The sequence below is a fragment of the Mesoplodon mirus genome (genome assembly GCF_964341445.2).
Source record: "Mesoplodon mirus genome assembly, chromosome: 3".
NCBI classification, from domain to species: domain Eukaryota; kingdom Metazoa; phylum Chordata; class Mammalia; order Artiodactyla; family Ziphiidae; genus Mesoplodon; species Mesoplodon mirus.
This window is the reverse complement of record NC_138978.1, coordinates 169,885,568-169,907,795: the sequence shown is the minus strand read 5'-3', so window position 1 is coordinate 169,907,795 and position 22,228 is coordinate 169,885,568. Positions and strand designations below refer to the sequence as shown.

At 35.5% G+C, this 22,228-nt stretch overlaps 1 protein-coding gene and 1 long non-coding RNA gene across 11 annotated transcripts in view; one reads left to right on the top strand and one right to left on the bottom strand.

Annotated features, from left to right (window-relative positions):
• Positions 1-22,228, top strand: part of DNM3 (dynamin 3) — a 591,572-nt gene that overhangs the window by 299,554 nt on the left and 269,790 nt on the right. The window lies entirely within an intron of this gene.
• LOC309799988 lies at positions 7,007-12,949 on the bottom strand. Its single transcript, XR_014293384.1, has 3 exons — positions 10,547-12,949; positions 8,882-8,998; positions 7,007-7,357 (listed from the first exon to the last, which is right to left on the bottom strand). It is a non-coding gene; the product is annotated as an uncharacterized lncRNA (long non-coding RNA).

The window sequence follows — 22,228 nt, the reverse complement described above, 5'->3', positions numbered from 1 at the left end:
TGTCTTCAAAGTATGTGTCAGTGGGGCAGAGCCTTTTCTCCCTGAAGCCATCCTCATTCATCCCCACCTTACCACCCCTTGGTAACCACCACTCTGGTTCACCATCCTGCTTCATTTCTATTGCCAGCACTTCCTACCACCACAGACCACCTCTGAGCCTGCTGGCAGGGCAGAAGGGAGGGGTCAGCACTGTTCCTTGCTCTTTACCAGTATTCAACTAATAGTTATTAGCGTCTGCTGGGAGCCACGGCTGGAAAGGAGGGTATGGGGAAAGGAGGTCAGAAGAAATGTCAGGAGGGTGGGGCTTAGAGGTAGTGAATTGTCTCTGGCCCCTTGAATTTGTACCCTGAATACCCATCCTTTATTAGCAGTGTTTTAAATGATGCTTAGATTTCATACATGCCTTGCTGTCATAGTTTAACTATGCTTCTGGATATGGATTAAAGATGCTTCTGTGGGCAACCTTGAAAACCCCAAATTTACAATTTTCCTTTGTGGAAATAAGCATGAGTTCTTACCCAACTTTTGGAGTCAGTTTGTTGGTAAGTTGAGTGCTTGTTACTTTGTTCCCATGGTATCTGTCACATCAGCATATACACACTTTGGAAATCCTGTTACATGGCAATTTACCTCTCTTAGTCAAGCAAGTGTGACACCATAAATATTATTAAGTTAGTTATAGATTTATCATTTATTTAATAATTTATATTCAGATTTTCATAGAGAATTGTTATTTGTTTCTATGTTCTTTCATCTTCCTGCTTTCTTGTGTAATTAGACTGGTATGTTTTCATTATAATCTAATTGGCTGTTGAATAAATAGCATATTATGGCATATGAATAGATATGGTTTTATTTAACTTTTGACAGGTTTGTAATAAATATAAATGACTTATGAAATGTATTTGTGATTAAAGAACAATGGTTCAAACTGTTTTCAGGATGCAATTAATTGAACAAAAGACCCTGTAGACCATATGCTTGGTGCAATGAAAAGGGCGAGGTGCTGGAGGATGTGAATTTGCTGTGACTAACTGCCAGTGTTGGAACAAGTCAGACTTCTCTGAGTCTCAGTTTTAGCTTATCAAATGGGGACTGTTGCTGACCAAATCACCTCAAAGGGAGTTTGTAGGACTCTAAGAAGTTGTATATTAACAAGTGCATTTATAATTTTTAGGCATCACATTTATATATTTATTCTTGTCATCTCAAGTAATACTATGTCCTCCTACAATAATGTCATTCTTTCAATCACATGTCTTCTAATTTCCAATCTGGTCATTTCATTTTGTGAGGTAGGATGTATGGGATCTTGGATTTTTCAGCAGAGGATGGTAAGATTCAGACAGTAAAATGGAACTCAGATCCTATTCCTTCAGTGGGACTTTTCTATGCTGCCTCCTCACCAGCCTATGGGTTAGAGATGATAATATCAAACTATGTGATTTCCTATCCTAACTGACAGAGGCAATAGCATGATAACCCTGTGTAATAATTTTAAGCTAGAGTTGGCATGGTGGTAATAATAGGTCCCCAGCATTTTTCCTGCTTTCTCCCCATCCTTAATATAACTATCCTCCCTACCCTTAAATCTTAGGTGGGTTCGTGAACATGCTCAGACATCTGTGGACCTCATGTTTTGAACCATTATTCTACATTACAGTAATATTATTTGTAATGTTACTGACAGATGACCTTAACAGAAAGGTTTCCACCTGTGTCCCAAGCAGTGTTATTTCCATGTGTTATCTTCAGAGAATCTATATAATACAAAGTGGTTATGGAAAACATAATTAATCTATGTACTTGACTATATGTTATCTTTTAGCATTACTCAAAAATTGGGGCTTTCTGCAACACGAAAAGAAATAGACCGTCTTGTACATGGTTAGATAGTTTGTAACTAATCACCAAGGGGATTTATCCAAACCTGGCTGTCCTTCCAAATCATACTCCAGTACCCCAGACTCTGAAATTCTGTACAAAAGTGGCTCTGAATGCATTTCTATGGGTTGCATAGACCTCTTCCTGGGTCCATCCTCTCCAGAGCATTCTATCATTGTGCATACCCAAAGTCAAGGGGGAGCTGTTTATGGGGGTGAGGACAGAGCTTGGACATGTGAGATTGTGTGTCCGCATATATCCCTTGGGATCTTGGATGAATGATACTCAGCTCCTTTGATTTCTATCAAAATAATGATATAAAGGTATTTGTAGTACTTATATTTACTAAGGATTTGAGGAAGCAATACAGCAATTCAAACCACCTCAAATAGCATATTAGATAACCCTCTGCACAGCAGTTTTTAACTAATGGGCACTGGGTATGTCACTGGCAGCTCTAGCCTTGTGCTGGCCCAGCCCAAGGAGAGTACATTGGCTTCTCTCTTTCTCTTCCCCTTCACATCTCTCCCCTCAGTGCTGTCTGGATTGCCCCAAACTCAAAGTGTTTACTCATTCTTTTATGTACATCCACTCAGCTCTTCTTAGCATGTAGTCCAGCCTTCGTTTCAGGCTCACCTTTGTATATCCAAATTAGTCAAAATGCTCAACCAAGCCAAATGGACTTTCAGTTAACAAGATGCTCCCTAGTTCTAAAGTAATTGTGGTTGTAAAAAAATATCTCTGCTATTCATTCTACCTGCTTAAGCTCATGAAGGCCAGCTTTCAATCTGAATGATGATCTTGATGAAGATCATCATGATAATGGTTAACATTTATTATTTATAATAAAGTTTATCAGGCACTGAACTAAGTCAATACTTTATTTACATTCTCCATTTTAGAAATGAAGATTGAGACTCAAAGAGACTAATTCAGCCAGCTACTAAGTATCAGTGCTATGCTCTTAATCACCTGAACATTTCCCAACAAATATATTCTGAGCACCTGTTATGTACCAGACACTATCCTAATCAGTAAGGATAAAGTGGTTAGCAAAGTACCCACCCTTACGAAGGATATTTCCTGATAAAGAAAACATAAACAATCAGGAACACCTATGAGATTCAGATTACAAACTGTGAATAAGATAAATCCAGTGATGTGTTTGACTTAAGGAGTATCTGAGATGGGAATCACAGCATGGGGGGACGTTAAACTGAGTGGTCAGAGAAGGTTTGTGTTAATGCCTAAGGCAAGATAGAGCCTGATGAATATAAGAAACTGAATTTAGGTCACTGTGACTGGAACAAAGAGAGAAAAGGACTCTATAAAGATTAAGGATTTTGATCCAAAGAATGATGAGAAGCCTTTGAAGTTTTTAAGCTGAAGAGTCACATAATAGGATTTGAAATTTTTATAGATCTTTGTGATTGCTTTGTAGAGACTGGATTGGAGGAAGACAGAACTGAATTGGGGAGTTGTAGAAAGCCATTGCTGTGGTATACATAAGAGATAATGGTAGCTTGGGCTGGATGGGTTGAGGGAAATTGATAGAAATGGATGAATTTAAGAGATTTTTTTCAAAAGGTGAAAATTGACAAAACTTATCACACGTGCTAAGTATTGGTTGAATGCTTTTAAGTTCCTGCTGAACTGTAAGCTTCTTGAGCCCAGGAGCCACTGTCTTGTTCCATGTTCTACCACCAGTAGACATGACGCTGAGAGGTGGCGCTAAGTAAATATTGGCCGAGTGAACATGTGATTGAGCAAATAAATAATTAAGTGCAGCATAGTAATTCATCATGTCCTGGTATCACAAGTGGCTAAACCGAATTATTGAATTACAGGGTAAAATTACCCTTAGATGTAGATTGTCTTAAAATTTTCTTAAGTTTCATCATTGAAGGTTAATGGATATTTTTTTCCTCTGACTATATAACTTCCTGGACTGAAGATAATTTAAGCAGAAAATAAATTTCCCAGTGTCATTTTCATACATTATAAATATATTTTGCACAGTTATTTTTTTTACATCTTTATTGGAGTATAATTGCTTTACAATGTTGTGTTAGTTTCTGCTGTATAACAAAGTGAATCAGCTATATGTATACATGTATCCCCCATTCCATCCCTCTTGAGCCTCCCTCCTACCCCTCTAAGTGGTCACAAAGCACGAGCTGATCTCCCTGTTGCACAGTTCTTTGGAGGGATTTAGAAAAGGTCAAGGCATTGGAATAAAATAGAAACTATCATTTCAAAAAGATTGTGGATTTAGATAGTTCTACATTAATCTTTAAAATCAGATTTGAAAAAAAAATGTGATGGCTTTTATTTAAATGATTCCAAAATAAAAAATTTAAAAGAATAGAATATTCTGATTCAAGGAGAAAAAAGTCTTATTTTTCTTAGTATCAATGAGAAATGTGTAAATGGTAGTTGAAATCTCTGGAAAAAAAAGGATTGCTAGTTTATGAACAATGATAGTACATAGCCAATATTTATTCCATTTAGGTAGTCCAACATGAAGATTAAAATCATAATGGAATACTCCTAGGAAAGTAGGGTAATTCAACAGAAGCATTTCCAGTGGAAATGTACTAACCTTACAGTATTGAAGAAAATCCAAAATCTGCATTGAAATAAGGACATTCTTTGGACTCAAAAAATTACAGGCCTCATTTTTGTGGGTTGATGTGTTTGGAAAGCTTGATAAGGAGATTATATAATTCCCTTATAGGGATATTTACTTAGTATTGTTTTTATTATGTAACTGTAACAGATGACACATGTAACTTTGGTAAAAGGAAACGACGTGACAGCTATGTCCCTGGATGGCAAAAGTTGTGAGACGGAGAAGTTATAGAAATCTTCAGCTCCTTCCATTTGCACTTAGACTTTCAAGATTCTGTTTCCTGCTAGGTCCGCACACTCCCTGTGATGAGGTCAGGATTGACCCTGTGAACACTAGTCACACTCCTTGCTGAGTTGTTTTAGTTAGCCAAAATTTAGATATTTTTTATTTTAAAAAAGTCTCAATAAATATTAAACTTTAAAACACTTATGTTACTTTAAATTCTTCCTGATCATAGTTGTACATGTGCTTTTTCATATACATAAGCTATCTTGTGTTATGCTTTTTAATGTGGGATTATTTCATGTAAACATTTCCAAGTTCTGGAATTATCCAAAGATTTATACTTTTGAAAAATATATTCAACAAACCATAATGGTAAATGCTATTTCAAATTTATTAAAAATACTTATAAACCCACACCCATTCCCTCATATGTATTATTTGTTGTACTCAAAAGTTTATATTGGAAGAAAAATATTACCCTTTATATTACCGTTTCCTGGAAGAGTAAAATTTTTAAATGTACCTCATTTAATGAATTTATATATATATATATATATATACACACACACACACACACACATATATATATATATATAAAACATTCTTTCAAGCTAAGTAAAAAGAATGTAATGCCAATATGTTAACCTCATGTTTTAAGGGAAAATTATTTGAAACGTCATCCTGGAGTGGTTCACTACAGGACGACTGCACTGGCCTGGCCTCCTTAGCTTTCCCTTTGGAGCTTGGTGTAATGGAACAGTCTCCTTTATGTTATGAGCCAGCTATAGTGTCAGCCAGAGAGCTCTCAAGCACTGTCCTGGCACTGCCTTGCAGGGTCCAATAGGATGATCCATATGCGGACTCCTGTCGGAGGCGTTTGCTACAGGTGTATAAAGCATTTACAACTGGGTGATTTTATGCAAATATTGTGAGACATTTTTATATTGTCTTCCTGTTTATATTTTACATTTTGTGAACTATTGTTTAGGACTTTATTTGCTAGTCATGGGACTCTTCTTTAAGGTAAAAACCTTCATTTCACAATGTGTTTTGCAGTAACATGTTTTAGCAGATGACATATTTCCTTAGGCCAGATTGTAAATGCAAGAATTTAGCCTTAATCACATTTTTACTTATTAGTTTTACCCAATCACTGTTTTTGTTTTTGTTGTTGTTTTTAAGAAACTATGGTGTCAGGTTTGGTAAAATACCAAATAATAGTAAAAATTTTGAACCTTGGGGAGTTTTTATCCTTATGACTAAATCTTTCATTTTAAAAATGAAATATCTGAATAAAAATAATTTGCTTTAATCCAAAATATACACTTGAAATGTTTAGTTAGATTAAAAAAGCAAAAATTTTGGGTAACCTTGTGCAACATTTTTTAAGGTTTGACCAGAATCTTTCTAAGAAAGATGAAAATTAATTTTAAATACTGAAGTTGACATGTTAGTGAACCAAATCAAAGTTGACAAATTTTTAATTTTACCCATCTCCCCACTTTTTACCCTTGAATATTTGAAATATTCATATAAACAAGCCAAACCTGATCATTTCACTCTAGTTCACAGTGTATAAACTGAAGTTTTGACATATCCTCAAAAGATATGGCAAAATTATACACTGCATATCCATTAATAGCTTTCCTTGTTCTTTTTGAAAATAATTGAATTGCCTGAACATTTTAAGAGTTTGAAAGTTTACAGTGAATGGGAGCATGTATTCCAAGTGAATGCATTGGCCCCGTAAATTCCACCCTTAGAACTGTACTTCCTTCTTAATTTCTTAATTTAACACTGACAGTAATAAATCATGTACATCATGACATTTGGAAATATCAAAGCTTCAATTTCAGCTTTGTATATATCAAAAGAAGAGAGGCAAATATTTTAATACATTTGAAAATTATGTTGGAAATAAATACTCTTTTCACTGTGTTTTACCCAGGCCCAAACTGGCAGAGTTTGTTAACTCAAAATACATTATTCCCTGGAATATTATCTCTTCACTCTTTTTCTTTTCTTCCTCTCTGTGTCTTAAAAAGTCATGATGATATAGAAAACTAAACTTAGTTTTTGGAGTAGAATTGTTAGAATCACTTATTCTGTCAAACATCAGACTGAGGTTATATTGTTTTGTTACATTCATTTTGGGGGTGCTGCTCAAAAGCTGTGTACAATAAATGTCAAGGGTAGTAATTTACTGACAACGATTAGGAAAAGAGAACTATAGAAAGCACAGGAACATTTTCAGAAATGGGTTTTATTATATTTCATAAGCACCACTCACTTTACTTTTGGTGGGTTTCAATATTTGAATCAAAAATAATAATAATACATAAGAGTTAAGAAACCAACAAATTAAAACCCCAGGCCCCCGCGCCCCTCATTTTGGTTGTAGCTCTTGGTGTAGATGCTATGATGTGAGGGCTGCTTTCTTTCAATGGCTGGTTGTCATTCAGGCTGGGTTGTCATGTGACTGCCTGTCTGTGCCTGCTGTACAGGTGAGCGGATGTTCTGCACAGCAAGTGTAGACAGGCAGACACATGACAACTCCGTCCAGCCAGGCCCTTGGTTCCTTCAGGTTTCCTTTGCTCATGGGCAGATACAATCAGTCTGTTTTCCAGATTTGGTGATTTTGGAGGGTCAGGGGAAAGGGAGAAAAACACACAATAGAATTAAACATTAAAACATTATGGAACTAAAAACAAGTTAGACTTTTGACTTTATTCAGAAAGTACACTTATACATTCATTCCAAATGTGCTAACATGGATAATTGACAGAGCAGAAAACTCACATTGAAATTTTAAGGATAAAACAACAACAAGAAAGACTAAACACAAGGTTTATTCTTAAATCCAGTTCATATTACTACTGGCCCACATGCAGTCAGAGTTCAGAGTAATTGAACCAGATGTTTTACTTCTTCACAAAACTCTGCATATTTTAAAACTGAAGTTAAAGACTATACATGTTTCTTGTAATAGGTAAGTACCATAATCTTGCCCATGAAAAAGAAACTTGTCATTTACATGGAAATGGCAGCCATTTGCAAAATAATTAATGAGCCTAATGTATTCGACAATGCAACAAACGGACTTTGGTATGTGATGCTTTGTTAGTGGGATTTTGACAAGGGGTTGTATTTTTGTCAATATTTTATTAAGCAACAGGAACTTATTTAAATTTCTCATATTTTTTTAATGCAAAGTTTTAAAGTATGGATTTGAAAACCAAATAAAAAGCAGTTGTGAGCTTAAGTTTTCCTCCTCTTAATTAACTACAGGGCTGTGCCATGAATCAAAAGGGTATAAACTAAAAAGTTATTACCCACAGTGATGCTCACAATGTGTATTGGACATTGTTAGTGCAGTGCAGTTACAAAATAGTACCTTAAACACAGAAAAGGAAACTTCATTTCGTATCTAAAAAGTAAAACCAGACCCTTTGGAAAATTTCCTTAAAATTCATATAAGAAAGGATTAATGGTGTTAAATATACAGTTAGAAATTTTAATTCTTATGACTTGAGAATAATTCTACTGGTTATTTTAATATAAATGATCAATTCACTTCCGTAGAAGTATTTAACAGATTTCCCTGCCCTTTAAAAAATAAAATATCCAGATAGTCAAAATTCCAATAAATAGAATTTTTAAAAACAAAACAAAACCTTATTGTCCAAGGAATGTGTATTTAGGGATTTTTTCAAAGAATTTTAAGGAAAACAAGTAGTTTGTTATTTCCCTTTAATTGTAAAATTCTGAGAAAATAGCAAATAGAAAGTTTATGAAGAGCAAAATAGTTTTTAGAGACTGAAAAAAATGACAGTATTCTACACATCTGAACTTTTATGCAGTGATTAGATATGGTACAGTTTTAACAAAGAGTTGATAAGTGTAACTTCCCATTTATTTATTTAATTTCAAAAAATAAATGTCAGATTCTGTTTCTGGTCATCACTTCTGAGTAGAGGACTTATTTTTTTTTCTTGACAGAATCAAAAACATCACTAAACTTGGCTGCTGTTTAAATAATTACAAGGCTAGAGTATGCAAAAACAAATACCTTAAGAAACTATTTTGTTATTGTTGCTGCATTCAGTGCAACAGAAAATATTTATGGAGTGATTCACTTACAAAGAGTATATTGGTGGAAATTTAAAATTACTGTAATTCTGTATAGCTTTCCCTCTCTCTCCCATAAATAATTTGATCCAGTTAACTCTGCTCAATTAAAGGAATGATGCATGCAACCTGAAAAAATAGAAAGAAATATTTGTGAGTTCATGTTATCCTTTAATATGAAGCACTTCTATTAAACCAAAATACCCAAAGTATTTGAGCCTGAAAAACCATAACTGTTTTTCAGGGGGAAAAAAATCTTGCTGAAAAATGATTTTATTCTACTCATAAGACTTTGGGACAATTTATGTTTCTAGTAGATTTTAAAAACACAATTTTAGTAAGTATGTGGCATATGCACACTTTTTGGTTATGTTGAACCTGATGGAAGACTGAAAAAACATTTAAGATTTTTTTCTATCTTCTAAACTGTACAGTAAATATTAATTCATTATCACTTAATATACTAAGTAAAATATAAAAAAGCTATTTATATTATTATCATACCATGTAATTTTTAATATGGTTATTACACCTCCTTTTTGTCTTTTGTTTATTATCTTAAGAAAGAAATGCAAAAATAGAATCATATTCTAAGTCTTCTACAACAAAATTAAACCAAAGCAACTCCAGAAAACTGGCTGTCACAGTAAGTCAGGGAATTAAAAATTAAGATTTAATTATTTTCTTTAATTTACTTCTTTATCTCTATTTATTAAAACTGATAAAAATTCTTAATAAGAGATCTTCAAAAGATTGATAAATATTTCTACTTAAATAATTTGTAGCACACCGAGGTTAAAAAGGTAGAAGAAACCAAGTAAGAAAGTTTCAATCTTTACTCAGGAATTTCCTGTCTTTTCTTAGGTTAAAGCCTGACTTCTAGTTATTTTAAGCTGGGATTTATGAGTGATGGTCTCTTAGCTATTATTTAGACATTATTGAGATGGGTGGGATAGTCTCCTCAGAGAAGAGGAAAATGGGTTGTTTTTAAAGAACAAATCTCTTGTAGAGTAATCAAAAGCTTTGGCTTCTCTTTAGTGAGGATGGACTCTGGTGGGTGAGTGAACTCTTCTACATTACCAAGTTGTATTTTCTTTTTATGTCCTATAACAGCTTTAAGACTTCAACCGGGGAAGAAAAAAGGGGGGGGAGAAAATTCCTTCATTAGGAGTTTTGTGCCTGAACTCTTTCCCACAAAGTGAAAAACTTGGGTGGTCTGTAGGATGAGAGGTGGGAGTAGATAGTATATTTTGGTTTTTAAAAAATATAAACACATTATCTTGGCCGAAAGCTCAAATACCAAGCAGGAAGGACATTAAACCTATTAACTAATTGCAAGAAAGTGATCAGTGTGAAATTGTGTCCCACTGTAAATAAATTTTCTTTGGTTTTGAGATCTATGGCTTAAAAAAGCAGTGGGAGTTGAAAATGTAGATAAACTGTTTTATGTTGATCCTTTTCCAATTAAGAAATGATGGTGTTGAAGCTAAGGCTCTGAATTTCCTTCTCTTAGCGGAAAAAATTTTCCTTTTAACTCAGTACCTAGTCTAACTTATCAATCACCATGCGCTAAAATGCAAAATAACTACTAAGTTTCTATGAAGTACAGTTTGGACAGGCCTTGCAATTTTCTCTTTCTGACGATGTACAATATTTAATTTTAATACTTACACTTACCATTACATCCAGGGGTAGTTTTAGTAGAAGTTGTTCATTGTTGGTTAGTTTCCTCTGGAATAGATCCCATGATCCCTAAAACATTTGTATATTTCCTTACAAAGTAATATCAAAAGAAAGTTAAATATTATTCTAATTACCCTGGAAATGGATAAGGTTATTTTACGATATGTGTGTATACATGTTAGTATGTATACCAGCGCATAAACTACCATCCTTCCTTCAGTCAGCAGTGGTTTATAAAGTGAGCTTTTACTTTTGATTTTTAACTTAGTTCATGAATTTAAAAAGGCGTACTATTCCTTCCCATTTGTTAAAAGTTTGCATTAAAAATGGGTTGCCAGAACTCACTGAGCACGTGCAGGGGCTCCTCGGCTATCCCTTTTGCAAATTAATTCTTATGTTCCTACTCCTGTACTTATGCCAAGGACACCATCGGGTCCCCTGTGTCTCCAGACTAAAAGTAATCCTGAGGGAGAAAATAGGTGAGGAACCAGTGGGGGCTTGTTTCATTAAAACAAAAAGACCACTTAATATGAAGAAAGACATTTAAATTAAATAAACATGAAATTAAAGCAAGTTAGGAAATTCAGTTATTTCTATGGAGTAAAAAAACAAACAAAACCCCCAAAGTTGAAAAATCTTAAATATTGCCAAAGTACCTTATAGCTATCTTCTTTAGTAACTATATCAATTAGTAAAAATATATTTCTTAAAAAAATAAGCTCCCATAAAGTTACCTAATAGATTTTTTTCCAATTTTCCTATGTAAAAAAAACTATATAGAGTTTTTAAAATCTTATTTGTTTTATTAAAAATAATTAATCTGGAAGCCTCCAAGATACAATAGAAGAAAAAAAAAAGGATGACACTGTATCATCTAACTGGAGAAAATAGCTAAAATAAATCCTTGCTTTTTATATTTTAACTAAAAACCATGAATAAAAGAGAAAACTTTTGTACCAGTTTTGGAATGATCAAAGGGGTAATTTTTAAAATAAATTGTCTTGACCAAAGATAACTGGGGAATCTTTGGTAATAAAACGTTTTGCCAAAGAGAACTTGTGACAATGTTTGAATTGTTGCAAAATGTATGATTTAGAAAAGGATTTGTTAAGGAACCAATGTAACTTTATAGAATTTAAAGGAGGACAAAAGGGGTTAGATTCACACAAAAGCCTAAAGAACAGATGTTTTCATTATATAGAATTGTTTGGGGGTAGATATAAATGGGGGTTGAGGCAGTAACATTTTTTTCCAGAACGTTCTTTAAGGAACCCATCTCTAAAGTTCAGCATGGATCATATTGCAACCCAGACTTTCTCTATTATTCTCTCTATTGGGATTTCATTCAGCTTGAGGGTTTTCCTCCCTCCCACCTTCCTCCCCCTCTCCCACCCTCCTTCACCCCCAGGACAGCTGGAAACTGACCAAAGAAAACTTTGCTTTCGTTTACAAATTCCTTTTTTATCAGTGGGTTTCTAGACAAAGTACCTTATCATTTTAAGTGCTCAGAGAAGTAGAAGCCTTGTAAAATATAGCCACGAGGGCTCAGCTGACCAGCAGTTATCAACCATTCTTGGATTTTAAAAAAATGCAATACAGAGATATATATTGTGATATCTGAACATAGAGGTTTTTATTCTCCGATTTATTTGGTTGCTGACTCAATAAGTTCTGGGTTGGTGCTCTTTTCTGGACCAGTCCCATCTGCATTGTCTGGTAGGCAAAAACTTGGCAGCCTCTTCTTTTATTGTTAGATACTATTATTTCTGATGTTTATATTATATAAAATTTAAGAAAAGCACTATTCATATAGCATTTTAATAATAGCAAGTATTCTTTACTTTGGGGCAAAATGGATTCAATCCTGGGATGCTAAAAGTTATACTACAGCCCTCATTCGAATAAGTTTTTAGGTCTCTGGATTATCAATTTCAACAATTCAAAACCAGCCTCATTAAATTATTCTTAAGTGTTCGGGGTGTGTTTCATATTTCATTTTGAAGTGGGAAAACCTTTAAACTTAAGAAAATAGTTAAACTCTTCAGAAATTGAATAACATCTAGTAAATCACTATGTACCACACATTGTTGTTCTTTTAAATTTAAATGCAGACCTATCTGTCATGCAGATACCTCAGTTTCTCTCACATGTGAAAGCAAATCATTGGCTCCCCACCTAGGCTCTCCTGGTCATAGCCCAGGTGAGCAGTCAAGAAGGCCTTACCCACAGGTCTTCCCTCGAGCAGTCCTTTCTCGGCAGTGTCCCGAGGGCTTCCTGGTCCCTACTGTGCAAAACCTGTGAAGAAAAACACTGGATATGAGATTCAAAAAAGGGGCAAACAAATGTCTTCTCCTCGGAAACAGCAACTTTTGTCCCCAGCTGTCCATGGCGTTGCTCTCCCTTGCCCAGTCTAACCAATGTGCAGACTACTGTACAACGGCATTGTCCTGAACAGGTAGTCTGAACACTGGGGCGACGGAGCAGGATCTCCAGAAGCTTCCATCTATGTACTTAAAATCCTCTCCGGTCTTTGGGAAAAAGGGGTTGCATTCGGCTTCCCCCCCTGAATTCTGCTGCCCCGACTGAGACTCAAGGGCTGTGATTTCCAGTCTTGACGTGGCACATTTGCTGCAGACTGGGGAACTGGCAATGAATTTAGGACCAGGAAAAGGGGGAGGGCTGGGCTGGAGAGTCCATATATGGGATGATGTCACCCTGGGGAGGTTTGGGTATGCGCTGTGCCGCTGGAGAGACCGCTAGAATCGCCTGCTCTCAGACATGGGTCTGTGCATAAAATGGTACCAGATGTTTTAGTGTAATGTTAAGCAGTCATTTCATCTTCAGGCCAGATTTTTTTCCTCAACTGGGCAGGAAGTGGGCCCCAGTATGGAAAAGCTGAAAAAAAAGAGTCGAGATGTACAGTTCTGCTGTGGCCAACTGAAAGTGAGTTAGTGTAGAAGTACAAATTTGCTGTCCGATCCAGGCTAGAAAAGTAATTTGAAGATAGAGGGTAGATAAAAAAGTAAACAGAAAGTTGAACTCTGGAAGCCAGAGCTCATTTGGAAACCTTTTTTGAGCTTTCCTGTGGTACTTTATTTTCTGGTAATTCACTCTTCAGAAAGGGCAGATAAGTTCTTTCTCTCTCTCTCTCTCTCTCTCTCTCTCTCTCTCTCTCTCTCTCTCTCCCTCCCTCCCTCCCTCCCTCCCTCCCTCCCTCCCTCCTCCTCCTGTCTGTTGGATCTGTCAGCGGCTTGCAGGCTGATCTAGACTTGAACAGTAATTATAGCAACTTCCTGAAAGTGAAGCCCCCATGAAAAGTCTGGAGAAATGTTCTTTGTCATGGCCTCTCCATGAGTAATTAGTTCCACATGTGGCCTTCCTCAGCTATTTTGGCTGGCTCTCTGAATGCTGTGCTATAGCTTGACCTAAAGAAACTTAAAAGTTTTGATTTCAAGCCTCCACTATGAAATAATGACTCTGGTCTCCTACCAAATTGCCTCTGGTAGATCCATGCTACTAGGTGCAGCACCGTTTTTCACTGGTAATTCCTGATTCTGTGTTAATACTTTTGTTTTAATGGTATTCTACTGCTTAGTTTCATCGCTGGTTAATTAAATCTGTTGAAATTTGCCAAGCACTGCTTGACAGCATGTTATAACATAGATGCCAGTCTGCTGGCATCTACTTTTCTTCTTTTGGTGATGTTTTCAATTATATATACTGTTGCGTATTCTGATTATACAGCTCTCTGACTTCCCCTCAATAGTATTCTGACTGACGTTCGAGTTGCCTCAAACAAGAGCTTGATTAATAGCCCTTCTAGAGATCAAAATGTGAAAAAATTTCTAGGTAGCTTCCAAATTTAATTTGAGTAGCCAAACTAAGAAACTTAGAATTCTTTAAAGAATTACAGCCAAAGCAATTCATTTCTACTGACCTTCTGCAATACTTTTTAGAAGCAGAAAAATCTCTCTCTTTAAAATGTGTTGGGTTGAATATTTCAAAAGGCTTCAAGTAAGAAGTGTCTTAAAGCATTTACTTTTCATTAAATGTCTTCTCTTGAATTAACATACCATTAAAGTGTTCAAAGGTTATTATAAGCCCTGCTCACCTGGGGAGGAAGATTAAATAAGATAAAAATGAATTATCCAGCAGTTTAGGATGGAACTAAGAGATTAGCATTAGGTATGTCATTCATAGAGAGATTTAAATCATAAATGGAAATTCAGAAGAATTACCTGATATCACTGTACTTCTGCCTCCATACTTGTGTTTTCAGGGCCTGTTCCATAGTGGTTGAGCAAGCCCAGTGTGCCTCAACTCCTTTTTTCCCTGTCACTGCTTTACACTATTACATAATACTGGAAATATGCAAGTGTGACTATATACTACCTAATAGTCTTATTACATGTGGATACCAACTCTGTCTTTTTTGAGTATCTATATGTTTATTCAGGAATCATCATAGAGGAGCCATGAGCCAGTGGGACAATAGTCAGCCAGGAATCCAGCATTCCAGGTGTGGGCTTGTTCCTGACACAAAAGTGAAAGCCTTTCCTCTGCCCTCTTCTATTTATATTGATGAAACATGCCTTGGGAGTTTTTGTAAGGCAGATGAAAGGTGATTCTGATCAGCCTGCTCCATGATTTCATCTTAGTTCACACATCTATACTTTTTCAAATATAGGAGAGATCTGTTTCTCAAATAGGTGTTTTTATGACATTTTATTCAAGGAACTCAATTTTATACTTACCTTTACTGCTTTTGAAGCATTTTAAATGATTTTCCTACAGAAACAACTGTAAAGGTTGTGTTCCCCTTAGCATATATGCCCATCTCATTGGGCTTCCAAGTGAGGAAAATGTTTTAGAGTTATCTTTCTTCCAAATAGTTCAACAAATATTTATTCTTGCCTGCTCATGTGCTAGTCACAAGGCCAGGGACGAACATTAAGGTGAAAAAGATATGATTCCTGCCCTCAAAGAGCTCACACTTACTTCTAATGTTAGGAATGCTAATCTGTGATCAAGTTCAATCTAAAAAGTCTGCCATGCCTTTATGGAAAGCCCTTGGCATCCACTTGGAAAATGGCCTTAGGACTTTTCTGTGTCTGTAAAGTTACCAGTTAAATATCTAAAATGTGATGGGCTCTAAAAAGCAAAGTTAGACATGACAAAGGCTTGCCTTTGAGAACTAATGTAATTTACCTTGATTATTTCAAAATGTATTGACCGAAGTGATTGTTTGAATCAATGGATGGTTTTGGGTGACTACAGAATTTGCTCTTTTTGAAAATGTCATGGATAGAAAACACTGTTTCAGTTGGTTATCATTCTCAAGCTTGGCAAATTTTTATAATTATAGAAATTCTCAAATTGAAACCAGGACTGAGTCTCGCTTCTATGTATTTTTAAAGGAACAACGTTACTAGTGTTTACAGTTAGAATATTTTGTGACATCCAAGTATGCATACTTCAGATAGTATTTATATAGCTTTAATTTTTTTGTTACAAGATTAGTGCATGAACATTATAAAAGTTCAAACAATAGAAAGTATGTGAAGAAAAAGTTAATAATCTTTCCCTCCAACATCCTGACCCTCTCTGCTTTTTCAAATTAATGGTAACAGTTTGATGTGATTCCTTTTACCACCTTCTCAATGGTCATTTTATAGCTTCTTTATAGATGCCCAAATCCTTTCATATACAATGTATCCATTTCTTATAATAACCTTATGGGGTAAATATTACCATCATTCCCATTTTATTGATGGTGAAATTGAGGCTCAGAGAGGTTAAGCATATTGCTTTGTGGAATTACAGTAAATAGAAGAGCTCAAATTTTTCTAAGTCAAAGGCCTGTGCTCAGAAGCATATTGTCAGCCCACACAGATAAATTTTTTCCTCTACTGAATTTGTATAGCACTTACATTTACTGTTAATAACTTGTCAATTATCTGCTGCCTTCTTTTAGTTTTATACTGAAATGTTGTTGTTATTTCACATATTTGGATTTTTCCCCCAAATAGAATATGTTAATTGAAGGTAGGAATGGTGTCTTTATACTTTCTTTAACTAGTCTAAAGTAGGCCATTTAGTAAACTATCAAAGAATGTGTAAAAGCTACATAGTATGCATGTGTTTTCTGATCAAACATTTGTCATGATAATAATTCAAGAATTAAAGCTGTCTTATTTTTTATCTTAAATGGAAAACATGGTACAATTTTAACATTTATATATGTGTACTGCAGTTATGTATCAGATTGCACTGTTCTTTTAGAAATAGTTGTGAACATTGGGCCAGCCATATTTCCTTGCTTATTTTTGGCCTTCTAATCTTCTGGACGCATCCTGTGTAACTATCGGTCATACCATCTTGTGTGAAAAGCAGGATCTAACCAAGATGTAGTGTTTCCTCTCTTGTTGTTTTCTCTTTCCCAGTTTGTATTTGAGATAAAAATCTAGTTGACCCCAGTTCATTGCAAATTAGGGAAGATAGCTCCACTTAGTTTGGCTTTATGTTGTGTGGATTAGCACTTTTTTTTTTTTTTTAATTTCAATTGGAGGCAATGCTGTCTTCTAATTGCCAGCATTTCCTATTTTGTCAGGGCCCGAAAGGACTGGGAGATTTGTTGTAGCAAAACTTTCCCCTTTTCTCTCCTTCCCTGACTCTCAAACAAATGGCTGCCTTCAGATCACTGCAGCGAAGTGCCTTCTTAGCCAGAGATGCAACATCAGAGGCTGTAAAATAGAGGAGAAATAGTCCAGAAGAGTTAACAGATTTTCTTTCAACAATTGAAAAAGAAGTTAAATTAGAACAGCTATAAATCATAAGCTTAATGCAACTGATTTTACAATCTTCAAAAAGCTTGCAAAAAGGCAAAGATTGTGAGAGAGTTGATTTTAAAACGTACATTTACTAATGCATGTTTTGTTTTGCCCGTCTCTAGAATTTCCATTGCTGAGTCTGTTTATTTAGAAATCAGCCCCTAACCAAAAGCAGTATATATTTTATGAACATTCTTTCCTCAAATCAATTGAGAAAGATAATGTTACGTCTTTGAGTTTTACTAACCACTGGCGTGCACAGCAGCCATTTCTATATTCCAGTAACATAATACATCCGGCAGACAAACCTTACAAACTCTGGCTCTATTGAAAACCAGTTGCATGAAGGTAAATATATAATTTATGACTCCAGTAAAATTTGAAGTACTGTCTTGAAATCTTTAGGGGGAAGCAAGATAAAGGGGTTGGAAAATTGGTGCTGGCCTTTTCAGGCGGATTTTAAGTGAGAGCGTACTAGGAATGCAGTCTGCTGCCTGCTTCAGCCCCCAAAAGCTGACGAGCATCATCTGAATGCTATGTGCTATGGACTCTTATTGAATTCCACGTTATAATCAGACTTTAAAATGAGTATTGGCTCACTTGGACAAGAGAAATATGGCGTACTCGGGTCACTGACAATTTTAGAATATTGACTCCTGATGTCTTTTGGCATCACCAATAGTTTATTTCCTTAGTACGACTCAGAAACAAGCATGCGTGGTTTCAAAAAGGGAAAGAAAATCTGCATGTGCATCACATAAAGACTCAGAAAGCGCGTTTTTGCAGGGGTAGAAAAAGTATCCTTTCTGTGGCTAGGGGTGCAAGTGAAGCATATTGGCTACAAGGAAATATGTGTGTGAAGAGAGCTTTCTGCTTTATCCAAAATACCTGCAATTATGCAGTAGATTGTTACAGAAGCTCCAAGTCTTTAAGTGATGACACACATACCTGCATAATACATGGCACAGTATCTTAATTTTAGGATTTATGATCTTTTGGTATATTCAGATTGGAAACACAAATTATATGAATTGCTAAAAGGGTTAAATCCGACATAAATCTGTTCAGTTGAGAATATTATTGTTACCTTAACTGGCTTCCCAATTCTGTTCATTCTCCAGAGAATTTATTTAAGGGATATATGAGATCATATTAAAATACTTCTATTCATGCCACCATGAGAATTTGCTTTACTTTTATAGACAAATGAAAGCACTTGGGGTATAAATTAGTTCATGTTAAAAGGTTATTTCCATGTTGCAAGTGACTATTAATCACATATCTTTATGAAAGCACTTATTTGCATATTAACCAAAAGTTGCTTCAATTTGCCATGCAAAATCAGATTATGTAACTTCATTGACTCCCAGGACTACAGTGCAAAAGTTGTAGAGAAAGGAAAGTGTACTGTTTTCCATTTTTAAAGGTTTGTTTTGTTTCTTTTTAATATTTTTTTGAGACTTATTTTATACCAGGCCTCCATGCTAGTTTTTCACATGTGATATAATTTAATCCAACAACCCGAAAGGTAGGATTTCTCCAAGGCTGCAGATGAAGTGGAAGCAGGAGGCAGTGCAGCATGAGGGTTTTGGAGCTGGAGGGCGTGGGTTTGAATCCTGTCTTCACAACTCATTATTTGGTGACCTTGGCAATCTTTAACTACAGTATTCTGAGCTCCATTTTCCTCATCTGTAAAATAGGGTTTCTCTGAGGACTAAAAGGGGTAATGTGTGAGAAAAGCTTGGATCAGGGCCTGGTGCAGAGGAGGGCCTCATGCAGCTTAGGTACTGCTGGGAGGGCACAGGCAGGCCCCCACCTTGATTCAGTTACTGATCCTCTATTCAAAACCAGGTCCTGTGACTCCAAAGCACAAGCAGCAGCAAGTACTGTTCAGGAAGAAAGTGTTATTTTCCTCAAGGTGTTTATAATCTCATTGGGTAAATAAATCATCTGTGTGTAAAACAAGTAAAAATAGAAGAAAATACTTGATTCTGAAAGAAAGACAACAGGGTTTTTAAAAAACACTGTAGTGGGAGAGGCTCCTTAAGATAACCTTTTGGAGAATCTCTTTGAAAAGTCAGTAATGACCTTCCTCTCCTTTGAGTGTATCTGCTTTTATTATAGTTTTGCATGTATATATTAAAACACATGTGTTTACACATGCATAAACATGTGTAAGTGCATCTATGTATATGTGTGTATATATACTTTGTAAATATTTATGTAATTTATAAATATTTTTATATATCTATATCTATATATACTTTTAAACTAAACCAGATCTCTATATGAGAATTACCAACATCAAAATCAATTCTTTTCCCTTTTTAAAAGCTAAAGCATGTGAATGTTTTTTGTAATCTTAGACGTTAGTTTTAGTGTGTGCACATTTCATTCTTTTTTAAAAAAATTGTGCCTGCCAGAGCTTTATAGCACCAGTTGAAGGTTAACAAGTGAAAATTAGGTAGTAAATGCCTTTGTAATTTTGCAAATGCAACATTTTAAGGGGATTGATTCCTCTACAGGTGGAGCTATCACTGACTGCATTTAAAAACTGCACGCACACTTTGTGTAGTATTGGTTTGGTTTTGTTTGGGAACAGTTTACTCCCAACCTCCTGCCTTGTAACAAACTGTTTTCCTCGAGTGCGTGCTGCTGCATTTCCATTTCACCTTAGTCTTTTCAAGAAAGAACTAGTCTTGGATTTTATTGGCTAGAATGGATTATGATTGCTTTTGAAATATTGGCTTTTGTTGGGGAACTAGTAGTTTTTTAAATAGTTTGTCTTCTTCAAGGGATCTGGGCTCCACTGAAAGTGTTTGAGGGTAGCCTCAGGTGCTGTCCGGCCCAGTGTGTGCATCAACTCACTGGAGATGATGCTTAGAGTTCACTCTGCATTTTCGGGGCCTCATGAAATTATTACTGAGAAGCTCATCAAAGAACGAAAGGAACTTAAAGTTCTTTTTTTTTTTTTCCTTCAAGTTTTCTAAACAGAGAAAACAAGAACCAGAATAAGCTGTATAAGAGGAATCTTTTGATTTTTCTAAAAGTAAGTGCCTTCTGCCAGTAGTGAAGCCAGTGTGAAGATAGTTATATTTACCCTTCTTATTTCATGATTTCAGTCCATGAAATTTTCAGTACATTTCAATTGGTTAATTTTTAGAAAGTTGACTCCCTCATTTTTTTAACCATTAAAAAGGACAAGAAAGCTAATGGGAGTTTATTTTCCAGTAAATTTTGCCCTGCCTGTTTTCTAAATCAATCTTAATTTTAGTTCCACCTTTGCCTTCAGATCGTAAAATAATTGGTGTTAGTCCCCCAATAATGCTCATACTGGTTATGAGCAATTAGGTTGGATCCAATTTGTTAAAGTCAATTCTAACTTCATTTTATTATTGTTTAATTTTATTTTGCTTTGACAGTATTTTGTATATTCAGATTCATTTAGATGAATGCCACTTCTGTTGCATTCTTATACTGTATCATTTTCAGTGCATTTGTCTGTTGTATGTATATGCAGTGTTTTCTGAATGTATTAAATTCCCCACTTTTTTTTTTTTTTTGGCTTGGCTATGCAGCTTGCAGGATCTTAGTTCCTGACCAGGGATCGAGCCCGTACCCCTGCAGTGGAAGCACGGAGTCCTAACCACTGGACTGCCAGGGAATTCCCCAAATTCCCCACTTAAAAACTATCATTCCCATGGTACATATTTCCTTCACATTAAGTATAGGAGAATTTTAGTGAGTTTTTTGTGTATGTGCATACTGATGGAAACTGTTTGGAAAGACCCTGTTAAAAACTGTTCTTTGTAAGATTTCCATAATACAGTTCTCTTTGCTTACCTACATCAATAGAAGTTTCAAATTAACATTTATAGTGAAACTACTATAGCCAACTATAGCCAAGTTGCTCAGTGCCTAGAGCAGAAGATTTTTGGTGATGTAGTATTCATAGAGATTAAATTAATTGTATTTGATTTCAAAATTTCATCTTTCTTGTACAAATTCCCCTTCTTTGAAGTTAATTTAAACCTTTGCTTTCTTGGATACAACTGAGGTATAAGAGAAGGAGTACCAAAATTGACTGATTCTAGCTCAGCTCTGCCATTTTCTCATTTGTCAAATGAGAGGTGGTTGGGAGGGGGTGCTTGGGAGCAGGTCTGATTTAGATAATATGACAAAATAAATTGGGATGTTTTTGAAGACTTTTTCAACAATTCATATAGCAACAGCTTGGAGAATTGTCACAGCACTGTCTTGGGGCCGGTGGTTGTGGCGCTTTAGCAGATACCATTTCCACCCTTGGTAACTTTTGTGGTGTTGCTGAATGTCTAAGGAGAGGAAGATCTGAGAATATTAGTTAAACTAGTTATTGTGTCAGAAGGCAGTGGTACGTGTTATTGTACCATACTGTATCTCTACCAAAGTGATCAAAGGGCATTCAGGAGAATAGGCTTATCATTAACATTTGTTCCTTTCTTCTCCTCCTCTTTCCTACTGTTCTGTCTTCCCTCTCTGCCCCTCCTCTGCTCAGTGTGAGACTTTGTGTAGCTCTTCCCTCCCCACTCCAGCCACAGTTCTTCCTGATTCTTCTTTAGGAAACAGAGTTGGAATTGAGCTACGAGTAAAAATATGTATTAGACCGTTTAATGAGATTTTGTTTTTTTCTCCTTGAATTTTCAATCAGATAAATTTAATCCTATGTATGCATTGCTTAAAAACAAATAGCTCCAAAACTAAACTAAATTGTTTTTATACTTCCTTGTGGCCTTTAAAATAATCTTCAGAGGCAATGATTTTTTTTTTTTTTTTTTTGTGGTACACGGGCCTCTCACTGTTGTGGCCT